We start from the raw sequence: 17,779 nt of genomic DNA on the forward strand, positions 1-17,779 counted from the left end.
AACTGTAGGAGGCCAACAGCAGCTCTCTGTCTCCCATTCAGAGCTCCCTGAGAGAGTTGATCATGTCCGTTAATCTTTATCCAATTTGACATACCCTTATTAGCATTCTTGTTTGGGGTCATCTAATGGTTGACAGTGTCTCTTTTGCCTGTACTTGCTTTGCTTGGGGCCCAGTCAGATGGGGCCTAGGAAACAGGGTTAAATGACATAAAATATGGCAGATTATGATCAAGGAATCAGTTGTGGTTGTCTTTTTAGAAGTGGCTGTGGATGGCAAGAGTCTTCAGATTCTATTCCAATAAATCCATCTTTCATATTTTCTCACAGGATCCTGTCTAAGGAATCTGTCCTTTTGCAGGGAGGAGGGAAGCATTAGAGCTAGATACCCATCTATCTGTCCTATGAATTCCTTGCTAATGTCCAGAGAGTATGAAAATCGCATATGGGACCTACCAGATCACACATGCTATTTGGACAGTTGTCCATGAGAACATTCCTTAGCAAAAAAGCATTGTTAGAAATAGCAAAATCTTGTGTAAACAAAGATGTTTTGGTGATCTCAAAGCCCAGTTTTCCTGATTCCTTCAGGAATCAGGGTCTTAAATAGAGAAGAGGAATTTACGTTTCTCTGTGCGGTATGTGTATCATACTCTGTGTATTTGCTGCTATGTGCAATTTTCTTTTTCTTTACTCTTTCATTTCAGAAAAAGAAGCCCTAGACAAATAGAGATTTCTGTTTTTATCTTTTGATAAGGGTGATAAGAGTCACATTCAGTAGAGAGGGCGTATTTTAGGGTCTGACACCAGAAGGACCCAAGACTTTCCTCTTTGACATCCCATCTCCTTCCTAGATGAAAGGTGGTGGAATATAGTGATTAAAAATATGGTTTATTTTCCAGTTTCACAGATTACTGGAAATCTGTGATTCTGGGCTAGTCCGTTTACCTCTCTGTGCTTCATTTAACTCTGCTGCAAAATGGGAATACTGATACCTACCTCAGAGCTGTTTTGTGGACTAAATGAGTAAGTAAATATAAAACACTTAGAAGTGCTTAGCAGATAATAAACGCTAGGTAAGTGTTATCATCATCATCTTCTTCTCTGGTACCTGATCATGATCTTAGCCAGCATACAATAATTTCTCCAATCCCTTTTCTATTCACAACAATGTATCCTTCTCTCCTTCCTGATAGCATGTGCATTTTACTAGGGGCACTGTGAAGTTACAGCTAACTCCCATGAGTTTGGAATAGAATGGAGAGAATTTCTAGTATTCTGCAGGGTGGTGGGTAAAATCACTTGGGGTACATCGTGGCAAGAGGTTGAAGAATCAGGGGAAATCACATGCTTAGAGAATATCTAGAAAGATAGAGACTTGAGTGTGTCTCAGCTTCCTTCCACTTTTGGTTCCAAATTTTCTTAAGTCAGGAAGCTGTAGGGTCTGCACAGCCTCCTGTGGAAACCCGAGCCAGCTCTGTAGCTTTCTCCCTGTATCTCATAACCATGTCCAGCAACAAGAATGCTAACTCACCAGCTGCCTGCCTTAACAGATTCAAGGGCATGATAGTACAGAAATGAGGCCACACTGAATACTGGTTAATGTGGAGCTGAGGAAAGCTAAGCTAAGAAGAATGACCAGGTGCTAAAAAGGAGAAATGTAAGGTTGCTTCCTGAGGCTGCTGCTTCTCCACTGCAAGAAAACCAGAACGACCAGGGAAGTGTAAATTGGTCTGTTGATGACACTGTCAAAGGCATCAATAGCAACAATTTGGAAAGCCAGCTCCAAGCTACTCAAGCTGCTGGGAAAATGCCGCCTAGTTAAAACAGCACCCCCATAGACAATGTAATCTGGTTTGATTCCAAAATTTGTGACCTTCTTTAGCAGAACTGATTTTAGTCCTATTCAGTTCGAATCTGCTTGGGTGCTCACTCACATTGCTTCTAGGACATCAGAACAGACTGGGGCTGGGACTTCCTCTGAGCTCCCAATGCAGGGGGCCTGGGTTCAATCCCTGGTCAGGGAACTAGATCCCACATGCATGCTGCAACTAAAGATCCCAAGTGCCGCAACTAAGACCTAGTACAGCATGCATGCATCAATCAGTCAATCAATCAGAACAGACTAGGGCTGTGCTGTCCCAGCATTCATTTCTCTGCTGGCGTCTCCCCATGCTTACATCAGTGAACAAGCTTTATGGGCTTTTGGAAACATTGCAGGTGATGGTTCAGTTTTCCAAGAATTTGTTATCAAGTGTGGTGCAGTTGATCCACTGTTGGCTCTTCTTGCAGTTCCTAATATGTCATCTTTAGCATGTGGTTACTTGCAGCACATTACCTGGACACTTTCAGACCTTTGTTGCAACAGGAATCCTGCATCCCTGTTAGATGCTGTTGAGCAAATTCTTCCTACTTTAGTTCGTCTCCTGTATCATGATGTCCAGAAGTATTAGCAGATACAAGGATAGTGTCAAATATCATAGCTGGCCACCAGCACCAGATACGGTGAGTTGTGAATCATGGAGTAGTCCCATTCCTCGTTGGCGTTCTAAGGCAGACTTTAAGACACAAAAGGAAGCTGTATGGTCTGTGACCAACTATAAAAGTGGTGGAACAGTTAAACAGATTGTGTGACAGATTGCTCAGTGTGGCATAATAGAATTGTTGATGAACCTCTTAGCTGTGAAAGACACCAAAATTACCCTGGTTATTCTGGATGCCATTTCAAGTATCTCCCAGGCTGCTGAGAAACTAGATGAAACTGCGAAACTTAGTATAATTGAAGAATGTAGAGGTTTGGACAAAATTGAAGCTTTATAAAGCCATGAAAATCACTCTGTGTACAAAGCTTCATTAAGCTTGATTGAGAAATACTTCCCTGTGGAGGAACAAGAATATCAAAATGTTGTGCCAGAAACTGCCACTGAAGGCTGTACATTCCAAGTACAGGATGGCATTCCAGGACCATTAACTTTTAGATTGTACAGCTGAAACATGAGTTTGTTTTACCAAACATGTACTATGTTTGGTATAAGTTTCTCTACTAAGAACTCTATTGTGAAACCACTTTTTACAGGGAAACTATACTTGAACAATTCCAAAATGTGCATGTTGTATGAAACTTCTCCTCTCAATGTGTTTCTTAACTTTTAAGTGGAATTTCATATCTTACAGTGTCCTATAAATAAAGATTATTTCACCCTTTTCTTTACTTCAAAAAAAAAAAAAAAAGCAGCAGCAGCTAAGGGTCAGCAGGCAGTCAGGGCCTAGAGGCCTCAGGCTTTGTTGCAGTTCTAATAGAGGAAGTTAGACTTTATACTTTGGAGTGCTTAGGGGTAAGGGTCATATTCTATAAAAATAAAAAACACCAATATGTAAGGATATATGCTCAAGGAAATTTGTTGAACCATTTTGAATAGGGATAAAATAGTAGAAACAAGTGATTGCCCATTTTATAGGGGAATGGTTGACTCAATCTTGGTACATGTACACCATGGAATATATTGCAGATGACTTAGAAGAATTTCCATGAGATGATGTTGACTGAGAAAAACAAGGTGTATAATAACATCCCATTTTTAAAAGAAGTAACCAGCACCCATGAATCTGTGAGTGAGTATGTGTGCATTTATGGTTATGACTGTGGGAAGAAGAAGAAACAATGCTAGTTGTTAACATGTTACCCACAGGTGGGAGTTAATGTATAGGGAGGAAAAGAGGAAGGGAAAAGAGGGGAGGCAAATAAAAGGGAAATAAAACGAAGCATTCCCCCCACAGTCTGCATGATAGCCCAATTATTTTAAATATTTATTTATTTATTTATTTATCTGCCTGCATCCGGTCTTAGTTGCGGCAGGCGGGAATCTTCATTGCGTCGTGCGGGCTTCTCTCTAGTTGTGGAGCGTGAGCTCCAGAGCGCGGGCTCAGTAAGTTGCAGTGCGTGGGCTTAGTTGCCTGACCAGGGATCGAACCCACGTCCCTTGCATTGGAAGGCAGATTCTTAACCACTGGACCGCCAGGGAAGTCCCCCAATTATTTTGAATTGTGTTCGTGTAACTGTGGCTGTGTGTATGCATGAAAAAAGGAAGTTATATCTATGGGAAATAACCTTATGTTCATTCTATGTTATGTGATAAAAAGCAAGTTGCAGGTTGACGTGCATTATATGTGTCTATTTCAATGAAAATAAAAACTAAGAACTGTATATCCTTATATATGTGGAGAAAGGTATGGAAGGACATACCTCTTGGTTATATCCTTCCTTCCCTCAGTGCTTGAAGAGGACCTGTTGAATACTCAAATGAGTAGGATTAGGGGTGAGGTAGGGATGCAAGGTTAGTTTTTTCTTCATGCATTGTACTTTTTCACTTGATACAAAAAGTAGGTGTTCTTTGTAGTTTGAAAAGCAGCGAAGAAAGAAAAATATGTAATCGTGTCTGTCTCTAATAAAGCTTCAAATTCTGGTCATTTAAAGGCAATGTGGGGCTTCCTAGGTGGTGCAGTGGTTAAGAATCTGCCTGCCAAATGCAGAGGACACGGGTTCGATCCCTGCTCCAGGAAGATACCACGTGCCGCAGAGCAACTAAGCCCGTGTGCAAATAATAATAATAATAATAGCAATGTGGGTGAAATTTGGGGATGAGGTTATAATTGTCTTCATGGGCACATGAAAAGGTTAGTGGAGCAAAAAGACTCCAAAAGTGATTAACAAATGGCAGAAGGATCAGATTTTACTGTTTTTGGCCAAAGGCTATAACAAAATTTTACTGAGACTGCTATTTAGAAATGATGAAAAGGAGACTTGGTAAAGTTTCTCCCAGTGTGAAGCAAAACAACAGGAAGTAAGGAAACCTTGAAGAACAATTTTAAATTGTAGGGTAATAGTTTACTGTGCACCAGATAAGATTTGCCTTTCCTGATAATTCTGGTGAACAGTTACTTTGCTAGTGGCAGAATATCACAGTGGTTAAAAGCAAGAGCTCTCTTTAGAGATACTTACTACCCATGGGACTTCAGTTTTCTCATGTGAAAATTAGAGAATTTTGGTAATAGTAACTGCACTCATAGATGTATTGTGAGGGTTAAATGGATTAATAACATTTAAGGTGCTAAGAGGAGAGCCTAACACAAAATAATTGCTTAGTAAATGTTACTAGCTATATGAATATAAAACTCTGTTTTTTACTTTTTTTTTATTTATTATTTTTTTGGGGGTACACCAAGTTCAATCATCTGTATTTATACACATATCCTCGTATTCCCTCCCTCCCTCGACTCCCCCCCCCCACCCTCCCTCGAGTCCCCCCACCCTCCCCGTCCCACTCCTCTAAGGCATCTTCCATCCTCGAGTTGAACTCCCTTTGTTATACAACAACTTCCCACTGGCTATCTATTTTACAGTTGGTAGTATATATATGTCTGTGCTACTCTCTCACTTCGTCTCAGCTTGCCCTTCACCCCCACCCCCCCAAACCTCGAGTTCTCCAGTCCATTCTCTGCATCTGCATCCTTGTTCTTGTCTTGTCACTGAGTTCATCAGTACCATTTTTAGATTCCGTATATGTGAGTTAGCATACAATATTTGTCTTTCTCTTTCTGACTTACTTCACTCTGTATGACAGACTCTAGGTCTATCCACCTCATGACATATAGCTCCATCTCATCCCTTTTTATAGCTGAGTAATATTCCATTGTATATATATGCCACATCTTCTTGATCCATTCATTTGTTGATGGGCATTTAGGTTGCTTCCATGTCCTGGCTATTGTAAATAGTGCTGCAATAAACATTATGGCACATGTTTCTTTTGGGATTGTGGTTTTCTTTGGGTATATGCCCAGGAGTGGGATTACTGGATCATATGGTAGTTCTATTTGTAGTTTTTTAAGGAACCTCCAAATTGTTTTCCATAGTGGCTGTACCAACTTACATTCTCACCAACAGTGCAGGAGAGTTCCCTTTTCTCCACACCCTCTCCAACATTTATGGTTTCCATATTTTGTGATGATGGCCATTCTGATTGGTGTGAGGTGATACCTCATTGTGGCTTTGACTTGCATTTCTCTAATGATTAGTGATGTTGAGCATCTTTTCATGTGTTTGTTGGCTGTCTGTATGTCTTCTTTGGAGAAATGTCTATTTAGGTCTTCCGCCCATTTGTGGATTGGGTTATTTGCTTTTTTGGTATTAAGCTGCATGAGCTGCTTGTATATTTTGGAGGTTAATCCTTTGTCCGTTGTTTCGTAGGCAACTATTTTTTCCCTTTCTGAGGGTTGCCTTCTAGTCTTGTTTATGGTTTCTTTTGCTGTGCAAAAGCTTTTAAGTTTCATGAGGTCCCATTTGTTTATTCTTAATTTTATTTCCATGATTCTAGGAGGTGGGTCAGAAAGGATCTTGCTTTGATGTACGTCATAGAGTGTTCTGCCTATGTTTTCCTCTAGGAGTTTTATAGTATCTGGCCTTACATGTAGGTCTTTAATCCATTTTGAGTTTATTTTTGTGTATGGTGTTAGGAAGTGTTCTCATTTCATTCTTTTCCATGTTGCTGTCCAATTTTCCCAGCACCACTTATTGAAGAGGCTGTCTTTTTTGCATTGTATATTTGTGCCTCCTTTGTCAAAGATAAGGTGCCCATATGTGTTTGGGCTTACTTCTGAGTTCTCTATTCTATTCCATTGGTCTTCCTTTCTGTTTTTGTGCCAGTACCATACTGTCTTGATCACTATGGCCTTGTAGTATAGTTTGAAGTCAGGAAGCCTGATTCCACCAACTCCATTTTTCCTTCTCAAGATTGCTTTGGCTATTCAGGGTCTTTTGCATTTCCATACAAATCGTAAGATTTCTTGAAAACTCTGTTTTTTAAATAAAGCACTTTAAAAAAAAATTGAAGTATAGTTGATTTACAATGTTGTGTTAATTATTGCTATATGGCATAGTGATTCAGATATATATATACACACACACACATTGTTTTTAAAATATGCTTTTCCTTTATGGTTTATCATGGGATATTGAGTATAGTTCTCTGTGCTATACAGTAGGACCTTGTTGTTTTTGTTGTTTATCCATTCTATATATAAAAGCTTACATCTGCTAACCCCAACCTCTCACTCCATCCCCACCCAACCCCTCTCCCTTGGCAACCGTGAGTCTGTTCTCTATGTCCATGATTCTATTTCTGTTTCATAGACAGGTTCATGTCATATTTTAGATTCCACATAAATGTGATATCATATGGTATTTATCTTTCTTTTTCTGACTTTCTTTACTTAGTATAATAATCTCTACGTTGCATCCGTGCTGCTGCAGATGGCATTATTTCATTCTTTTTTTTACTACTGAGTAGTACTCCATTGTATATCTGTACCACATCTTTATCCATTCATCTGTTGGTGGACATTTAGGTTGTTTCAGTAGTGTCTTGGCTATTGTGAATAGTGCTGCTATGAACATAGGGGTGCATGTATCTTTTTGAATTATAGTTTTGTCTGGATATATGCCCAGGAGTGGGATTGCTGGATTATATGGTAATTTTATTTTCAGTTTTTTGAGGAACCTCCATACCGTTTTCGACAGTGGCTCTACCAACTTACATTCCCACCAACAGTGTAGGAGGGTTCCCTTTTCTCCACACCCTCTCCAGCATTTGTTATTTGTACACTTTTTAATGATGGCCATTCTGACTGGTGTGAGGTAGTACTTCATTGTAGTTTTGACTTGCATTTCTGTAATAATTAGTGATGTTTAGCATCTTTTCATGTGCCTATTGGCCATATGTATTTCTTCTTTGGAGAAATGTCTCCTGAGGTTTTCTGTCCACTTTCCAATTGGGTTGTTTGTTTTTTGCTGTTGTTGTTGAGTTATATGAACTGTTTGTTGAATAAAGCTCTTCTATTGAAGTATTCCTTGTACCAAGTAATCCTTACAATCATCCTTAAACAATAGGAATAGTGCATAGCATAGTATTTTGCTTTAGTAGGCATTTTACAATATTGGTTGAGTAAATAATTTCATATGATTTTGTTAGAGTCTCTGTTTAGATTAATATTATTTCACATACTTATATTTTTCAAAAAATTAAAAGTACATCTATAGGGTGATAATTTGGGTGCATCTTAGTTAATGGATTCAAGAATGAAAGAGATTCCTATGTACTTAAATATAGACAGCTTTCAGTAGGGAAATATGAGGGTACTAATTTGTATTTTAGACAATCATTAGGAAGGTGAGGATTCTAGGAAGAAAGCAGAAATCTGTCTTTCCACCTAGATAACAATTGCACTGACAGAATCCATCTTAAGTAACTGTTTTGGGACTCTGGAGTCTATTGAAGGCTTGCCACTTCCAGAGGAAGACTTGGAAGATAAATCGAAGTTAATTTCAGCTCTTAGCATAGTAGCAGCCACCTATTCCCTATTCCCAACCAAGGGACAGGCAGCTGTGCACTGGTCCTGGAGCATCTGGCACATAGCCAGCAGAAGTCAGTGTGGGCAAAAGAACCCTGCTTTCCGAATATCAGTTATGTGCTCCGATAGCTAATTGCTGCTTCTGATCACAGAAGTGCAGACGAAGAGATAGGCAGCCATTGTTGTTGCACCTTTCTCCAAGTCCCTCTCCATCCTGCTGAAGTGACTTCCAGGAGGTTTAAAGGGCTAGCACCCCTTCACCCCACCCCTACCCCACTTCACTTTTCTCTTTTTCTCCTTTTGGGAGCCAGACATTTATGACCAGGACATTCAAAAACAACAAAGCACACAGGGAAAATTAGAAAGTGATCATTCATGCCCAGGGAATAGCTTGGAAAAGACCTGAGAATACTTTAGCTTTACACCTCTATCTTATCCTTAGCACAGAGAAAGCCTACAACAATCAAAAACACAAAAACAATAAATGAAAATAATAACAAGAGACTACATATGCTAGAGAAAGGGAAGAATCTGATTTCCAGAGTTACTACATTATTAGATTCACATGTCCAGTTTTCAACAACAGAAAAAATCACAATACAAAGAAACATGAAAGTATGGCCCATGTAAAGGAAAAAATTAATCAACAGAAACCACCCCCGAAAAGGACCTAAAGGCAGATATACTAGACACAGACTTTTAACTGTCCTAAAAATGCTCAGAGAACTAAAGGAAGATGTGGAGAAAGTCAATAAGACAATGTGTGAATAAAAACCATATGATCACTTCAATACATGCAGAAAAAGCTTTTAACAAAATTCAGCATTCATTTACGATAAAAACTCCACACAGTGGGTATAGAGGGAACATACCTCAACATAATAAAGGCCATATATGACAAGCCCACAGCTAACATCATCCTAAATGGTGAAAACCTGAAGCATTTACTCTGGGATCAGCAGTAAGACATGAATGCCCACTCTTGCCACTTTTATTCAACAGTGTTGGAAGTCCTAGTCATAGCAATCAAACAAGAAAAAGAAATAAAAGGAATCTAAATTGGAAAGGAAGAAGTAAAACTGTCACTGTTTGCAGATGACATGATACTGTACATAGAAAATCCTAAAGATGCCACCAAAAAAACTACTAGAGCTCATCAATGAATTTGGTAAAGTTGGAGGACACAAAATTAATATACAGAAATCTGTTGCATTTCTATACACTAAAAAGAAACTATCAGAAAGAGAAATTAAGAAAAATATCCCATTTACCATCACTTCAAAAAGAATGAAGTAATTTAACTAGGAGAAAACCTAATGGAGAAAGTGAAAGACCTGTACGTGGAAAGCTATAAGACACTGATGAAAGAAATGGAAGATGACACAAACAGGTGGAAAGATATATCATGTTCATGGATTGGAAAAATTAATATTGTTAAAATGACCTTACTACCCAAGGCAATCTACAGAGTCAGCACAATCCCTATCAGAATACCAATGGCATTTTCATAGAACTATTTAGAATAAATCGTTGTAAAATTTGTATGGAAACACAAAAGACCCCAAATAGCCAAAGCAATTTTGAGAGAAAGAACAGAGCTAGAGGTATCATGCATCCTGATTACTGACTATACTACAAAGCTACAGTAATCAAAACAGTATGGTGCTGGTACAAAAACAGACACACAGATCAATGGAACAGAATAGAGAGCCTAGAAATAAACCCACACACTTATGATTAATCTATGACAAAGGAGGCAATAATATACAATGGGGAAGAGACAGTCTCTTCAGTAAGTGGTGATGAAGAAACTGGACAGCTACATGTAAAAGAATGAAATTAGAATATTTTCTCACACCATATACAAAAAAAAAACCACTTCAAAATGGATTAAAGACCTAAGTTTTGGGGGTTTTTTTTTGGGGGGGGTGTGTTCATTTATTTATTTATGGCTGCATCGGGTTTTAGTTGCAGCACATGGGATCTTCATCGTGGCATATGGGATCTTTCATTGCGGTGTGCCGGCAGGCTCTTCTTTGAGGTGCACAGACTTCTCTCTAGTTGTGGCGTGCGGGCTTTTGTTTTGTTTTTTCTCTCTAGTTGTGGTGTGCTGGCTCTAGAGTGTGTGGACTCTAGTTGTGGTGCACAGGCTCCAGAGAGCATGGGCTCTGTAGTTTGTAGCACACTGTCTAATTGAGGCATGCAGGCTCAGTAATTGTGGCATGTGGGCTTAGTAGCCCTGTGGCATGTGGGATCTTAGTTCCCCAAACAGTGATTGAACCTGCGTCACCTGGGTGTTCTTTACCACTGGACCACCAGGGAAGTCCCTAAAGACCTAAATTTAAGACCAGAAACCATAAAACTCCTAGAAGAAAACAGAGGCAAAACACTCTTTGACATAAATCATAGCAATATTTTTTTAAATTTATTTGTTTAATTTATTTATTGGCTGCGTTGGGTCTTCATTGCTGCTCACGGGCTTTCTCTAGTTGCTGTGAGTGGGGGCTACTCTTCATTATGGTGCATAGGCTTCTCATTGTAGTGGCTTCTCTTGTTGTGGAGCATGGGCTCTAGGTGCATGGGCTTCAGTAGTTGTGGCACATGGGCTCAATAGTTGTGGCTCATGGGCTCTAGAGCACAGGTTCAATAGTTGTGGTGCACGGGCTTAGTTGCTCCATGGCATGTGGAATCTTCCCAGGTCAGGGCTCGAACCCATGACCCCTGCAGTGGCAGGCGGATTCTTTACCACTGTGCCACCTAGGAAGTCCACACTATTTTTTTGATCTGTATTCTAAGGCAAAGGAAACAAAAGCAAAAATAAACAAATGGTAGCAAATTAAATTTAAAAGCTTTTGCATAGCAAAGGAAACCATTGACAAGATGAAAATACAACCTATTGAGTGAGAGAAAATATTTGCAAATGATATGACCAATAAGGGGTTAACACCCAAAATATATAAACATCTCATACAACTCAATATAAAACAAACAAAAAAACAACCTGATTAAAAAATGAGCAAAAGACCTGAATAGACATTTTCCCAAAGACATACAGATGGCCAATGGCACATGAAAAGATGCTTAACATCACTAATCATCAGAGAAATGCAACTCAAAACCACAATGAGATATCACCTCACACCTGTCAGGATGACTGTCATCAATGACCACATATAACAAGTGTTGGTGAGGTTGTGGAGAAAAGGGAATGCTTGTACACTGTTGGTGGGAATGTAAATTGGTGCAGCCACTATGGAAAACAGTATGGAGATTCTTCAAAGAACTAAAAGTAGAATTACCATATCATCCAGTATTCCACTCCTGGGTATATATTCAAAGAAAATGAAAACACTAATTTGAAAAGATGCATGCACTTCAGTGTTCATAAGAAGCATTATTTATGCTAGCCAAGATATGGAAGCAACCTAGGCATCCATCAACAGATGAATGGATAAAGAAGATGTGATATGTATACACACACACACACACACACACACACACACAATGGAATACTACTCAGTCATTAAAAAAAAAGAATGAAATCTTGCCATTTGAAACAACATGGATGGACCTGGAGGATATTATGCTTAGCAAAATAAGAGAAAGACAAATACTGTACATTATCACTTATATGTGGAACCTAAAAAATAAAACAGACTAATGAATATAACAAAACAGAAACAAACTGACAGATATAGAGAACAAACTAGCGGTCACCAGTGGGGAGAGGGGAGGGGCAAGATAGAAGTAGAGGATTAAGAGGTACAAACTACTATGTATAAAATAAGTAAGCTACAAGGTTATATTGTATAGCACAGGGAATATAGCCAATATTTTATAATAACTTTGAAGTATAACCTGTAAAAGTTTTGAATCACTATGTTGTACACCTGAAACTAATATGATATTGTAAATCAGCTATACTTGAATTTTTTTTTTTTTTTTTTTGGTCTCTCTGCATGCCATGCAGCATCCTACTTCCCCAACCAGGGATCAAACCCATGCCCCCTGCAGTGGAAGCATGGAGTTGTAACTACTGGACTGCCAGGGAAGTCCCATATACCTCAATTTTTAAAAAATGAAAGAAAAGAAAACCTCATCCTTCACATGACCCCAGTATTTAGTCTTATCTTGCAACATATGTGATTTTCGAAAGTTTCGCTTGGACAGCAGTGCATTTTCATTACTCACAGCTTTACATGTGTTATTGATACTGCCTCGATAATCAGCCTAATAATTAAAATCCTACTCATGGCTTGAGGCCCGCTTCAGATGTTCCCTGTTTCATGAAGTCTTCCCTGCTTCTTCAGCTAGCATTCTCTTTCCTTTTTAAGTTCTGTTGAATATCTTCCTTTTGCCCTTCCAGATCAACTCTTCAACAATTTTTACCTTTTTCTATCCCCAAGAGCTGACCTGTTGGACTAATCAATGGCCTCCCTTGCCCTCTGGCTTGAGTTGGGGTTGAACAGTGGAGAGCTCTAGCAGATCAGAGGGAGAAATTTCCTCCTGTGGGATTGGCTTATCCTCTAACTTACATCCCAGCTCCTCTCAAGGTGGCACTCTCTGCATGTTGTCTCCTTCCAGGTTTTGCTGAACTTTTCCCCCCCTTGACCCTGGAGTCCATTTTGGCTCTGAGGTGTCAAATTTCCAGATACTGGTTTCAGGTTACTCCACTGTCCCTTGTGGTTTTCCTACTCCACACCCACACCTTTGTGAATAATCTTTTTACTTAATTAAACTTGAATGATTCTAATTTACATATACCACCTGTTTCTACTCAGACCCTGATTGATATAGTGCCACAACGTGTTTTTTGTACCTATTGTACTTTTCATTTTATCTTTATGGTGGTTATTTTTTAATTTGGTTCAATAGAACTGCAAAATAAATATCTTATGCTTCATTAGCATTTTCATGTGTTAAGTGTTTTCTCATATTTCACTTCGTTTGATTTTTACAGTAAACTGTTTACAATAAATGTCATCCCCATTTTACTGATGAGGAAAAAGGAAACACAGAGGTGACTCACACTAGGTCACACAGCTAGTAAGTGGCTGTGCTGGTATCTGTAGGAACCCAGGCCTGATTCAGAATCCAGGGTGCTTTCTGTTGTATTTTTCCTTACATCTTTTTATTAAACTTAAAATTTTTTTTGAAATGATCACAAATTTACAGAGAAGATGAGAGTACATTCAGAAAATTTTTTTTCCTGAACCATTTAAAAGTTGCCAACCTAATACCCAGTTGCCCCAGATACTTGAGTGTGCGTTTCCTTAAAGTACATTTTTAAAAATCAATGTTCTTTTAATTTTTTAAATTTTATTTGTTATCTTTTTTTTTTCTGCATTGGGTCTTCTTTGCTGTGTGCGGGCTTTCTCTAGTTGTGGAGAGTGGGGGCTACTCTTCATGTGGTGTGCGGGCTTCTCAGTGCGGTAGCTCCTCTTGTTGTGGAGCACGGGTTCTAGGCGTGCAGGCTCAGTAGTTGTGGCACGCAGGCTTAGTTGCTCTGCGGCATGTGGGAACTTCCCGGACCAAGGATCGAACCTATGTCCCCAGCATTGGCAGGTGGATTCGTAACCACTGTGCCACTGGTGTCATGATTAAGAAAATTGCAGCCCTTCTGTCTCCCCTTCTTCCCTCTATAGGTGGGAGCTCATGGATCATTTAGCTTTTGGGGGGTTGTGAGAAGAGGGCAAGCGTATAAAACCCAAGCAGAAGATCCTAGAAAGACCCTGTTATATCCAGCCATAGAGTAATTTTCATTTTAGGGAGTGATATTCTCATACTACTGAAAGGTTGCATCATGGGAATGGACCATTGCCTCTATAGTGGACCTCTTTTTTTTTTAATATAAATTTATTTATTTTATTTATTGGCTGCGTTGGGTCTTCGTTGCTGCACACAGGCTTTCTCTAGTTACTGCGAGCGGGGGCTACTCTTCATTGTGGGGCATAGGCTCCTCATTGTAGTGGCTCCTCTTGTTGTGGAGCACAGGCCCTAGGCACGTGGGCTTCAATAATTGCAGCACATGGGCTCAGTAGTTGTGGCTCACGGGCTCTAGAGCACAGACTCAATAGTTGTGGCGCATGGGCTTAGTTGCTCCGTGGCATGTGGAATCTTCCCAGGGTAGGGCTTGAACCCGTGTCCCCTGCATTGGCAGGCAGATTCTTTACCACTGCACCACCTAGGAAGTCCCTATAATGGGCCTCTTTAATTGAGGCTAAGAACAGAGAGCTGCTAATGTCTGTCCTTTTTTTTTTTTTTTAATTTATTTATTTATTTATTGGCCGAGTTGGGTCTCCATTGCTGCACGCGGGCTTTCTCTAGTTGTGGAGAGTGGAGGCTACTTTTCATTGCAGTGAGTGGGCTTCTTATTGTGGTGACTTCTCTTGTTGTGGAGCACGGGCTCTAGGTGTGCGAGTTTCAGTAGTTGTGGCACACGGGCTCTAGAGTGCAGGCTCAGTAGTTGTGACTCATGGGTTTAGTTGTTCTGTGGCATGTGGGATCTTCCTGGACCAGGAATTGAACCCATGTCCCCTGCATTGGCAGGTGGATTCTTAACCACTGTGCCACCTAGGAAGTCCCAATGTCTGTCCTTTTTGTGCCATACTTCCTTGTTCAAATAAAAGTAATAACTTCAATTAAGGAATGAGGGAGAGATTTGTTTGGCTGTTTCTAGGGTTATTTGCCTGGATATTTGTTATTCCTAAGGTGGGAGATCTTTGGTCCTTGGCATGAATTTTCCACAGTTGACAGCCAGGTATTAAGAGATGGCAAGTGGATGTTCGAAGATTTTTCAGGGAGAGTAAAGTGACCTAGTTGTTCTGTTGTTCCACCCAGAACTCTGACTTCCTGAAGGATTGAAATGACAAGGATATGTTTTAGATTTTGTGGTGGTACACCCTAACTTAAGAGAGAAGGCCTCTATCTGGGGGACATTATTTAAAGAAGGGACTTATCTGAAAGCAAGCTTAAGACACAGGTTGAGTGCCACCTCTGCTATGAAGATTTTTCAACCCCAGCCCACAGTTGTTTTTCCTTTTCCAAATGTAATATTTATCTACCCTTCATTCATATTCTACTGTGTAGAAGTAATGAACTTTTTACTAACTCTATGATCATTGTAGATCTTGACAGTGTTTCAAATGTCTTCCAAATCTCCCATAGCGACCATGCAGTGCTAGGTCCCTGTTAGGAATTTAATAAACACTTGCTACCTGAGATGAAGAGAAATCCAGTTCTGGGATCTGCCCATCTCAAGACTGGTTTCTTTCAATATAATAAAAAAAAGAAGCAGACTCACAGATATAGAGAACAAATTAGTGGTTATGGGAGGGGGATATAGGAGTGGCGGAATGGGAGGTACAAACTATTGGGTGTAAGATAAGCTACAAGGATATATTGTACAACATGGGAAATATAGCCAATATTTTGTAATAACTGTAAATGGAATGTAACCTTTAAAATTATATAAAAATTTGAAAAGTCATTAAAAATAAGAAAAAGAAAGACTAGTTTCTTTGAGAATAATGATTCTTCTTACTCCTCAGTGGGTGTGTATGGCATAGGTTCTGGTTGGCCTTGTTTATGTTTACCTGCATTTCAGAATTTCTGTTATAGTTTCTTTCTCCTCCCGTTCCTTGGAAACTGTTTAAGCAACAATTTCCATGGTATACATTGTAAAGATTTATATATATATATATTTTAAATGTGAATAAATATGGTTAATAAATCTCTCTGTAGTTCACAGTGTAAAATGGAGAAACCAAATAGGAAATCTAGTTTCATCTGTCAAAGTCAAATATAGTCTGTTGCTTGTTTTCTCTGGAAAAATCTGCTACAAAAAAACCAGGGACAGGACCCAAGTGATGTTGATTAACCCCTCGCCGGGCTTACAGTGAGAATGGACTGTGAAAATTTATACTCGGCAGAGACCCAAAGATCAACGACCTGCAGTGGTGTTATGGGACTAGCCTGACATTTATAAAGAGTGGACAGCATTTCCTGATACTTTGTGGGGTTGTTTTGGCAGAGCTGGCACAGATGAGGCTTTCTTTCCCTCCCTAGATACCTTGTTTGCTCTTTGGGTAAGCTATAGCCAGGTGGACAGTGGGGCCTGGGCTATGGCTTAGATAGACTTGGATACCTGATGGGTGGGGCTATAGCATACTTTCCTACTGAGAAATTAAATAGAATTTTAAATTAAAATATTAAGTTGTCTAAGTACAAATATAGGGAAAACTGTGCTTATGAATATCACAAATAACTATAGTAAAATAAAAAATAAAAAACTGGGTTCAGTTGATATGCTCATTGTATTAAAGTATTCTTTTTAAAAATTTTTAAAACATTATTATTATTATTGTTGTTGTTGTTGTTATTTTTGCTGTGTTTGGGTCTTCATTGCTGAGCGCCGGTCTCTAATTGTGGCAAGTGGGGGCTACTCTTCTTTGCGGTATATGGGCTTCTCATTGCACTGGCTTCTTTTGTTGGGAGCACAGGCTCTAGGCATGCAGGCTTCAGTACTTGTGGCATGTGGGCTTCAGTAGTTGTGACTTGCAGGCTCTAGAGCACAGGCTCAGTAGTTGTGGTGCACAGGCTTAGTTGCTTTGTGGCATGTGGCATCTTCCCAGACCAAGGCTTGAACCCATGTTCCCTTCATTAGCAGGTGGATTCTTAACCACTGCACCACCAGGGAAGTCTCCTGTATTCAAGTGTTCTTTTTTTTTTTAATATAAATTTATTTTATTTATTTGTTTATTTTATTGGCTATGTTGGGTCTTTTTTTGCTGTGTGCGGGCTTTCTTTTAGTTGCAGTGAGTGGGGCTACTCTTCGTTGTCATGTGCGGGCTCCTCATTGCCGTGGCTTCTCTTGTTGAGCACAGGCTCTAGGCACGTGGGCTTCAGTAGTTGCAGCACATGGGCTCAATAGTTGTGGCTCACGGGCTCTAAAGTGCAGGCTCAATAGTTGTGGCTCATGGGCTTAGTTGCTCCGCGGCATGTGGGATCTTCCTGGAGCAGGGATCGAACCCGTGTCCCCTGCATTGGCAGGCGGATTCTTAACAACTGTGCCACCTAGGAAGCCCTCAAGTGTTCTTGATTACTATATTTACATGAGAATTTAGGACCTGAAAGGGACATTAAATATTATCTAGGAACAGAACAAAAGTCTGAAAGAGTAAGCTGCACAGCAAAATGTTAATGATGGTTATCCCTAAATGGTGGGAGTATTTTTGTCAGCATTTTCTGTTTTTTTCTATTTTAAATATATTTATTTAGGTAATAAAACATTATAAGAATAATTCTCATGGTGAATACTCAAATACTGATTCTTGTCAATAAAGATGATATCTATTACTGCATTAAGTAGCAATGT

General features: G+C 39.5%; 1 protein-coding gene and 1 pseudogene across 1 annotated transcript in view; both read left to right on the forward strand.

Moving 5' to 3' along the window:
* Positions 1-17,779, forward strand: part of STARD9 (StAR related lipid transfer domain containing 9) — a 127,921-nt gene that overhangs the window by 32,981 nt on the left and 77,161 nt on the right.
* Positions 1,504-2,988, forward strand: LOC130846676 (importin subunit alpha-1-like; annotated as a pseudogene).

The sequence above is a fragment of the Hippopotamus amphibius genome, chromosome 2 (assembly GCF_030028045.1).
Source record: "Hippopotamus amphibius kiboko isolate mHipAmp2 chromosome 2, mHipAmp2.hap2, whole genome shotgun sequence".
Classification (NCBI taxonomy): Eukaryota; Metazoa; Chordata; class Mammalia; order Artiodactyla; family Hippopotamidae; genus Hippopotamus; species Hippopotamus amphibius.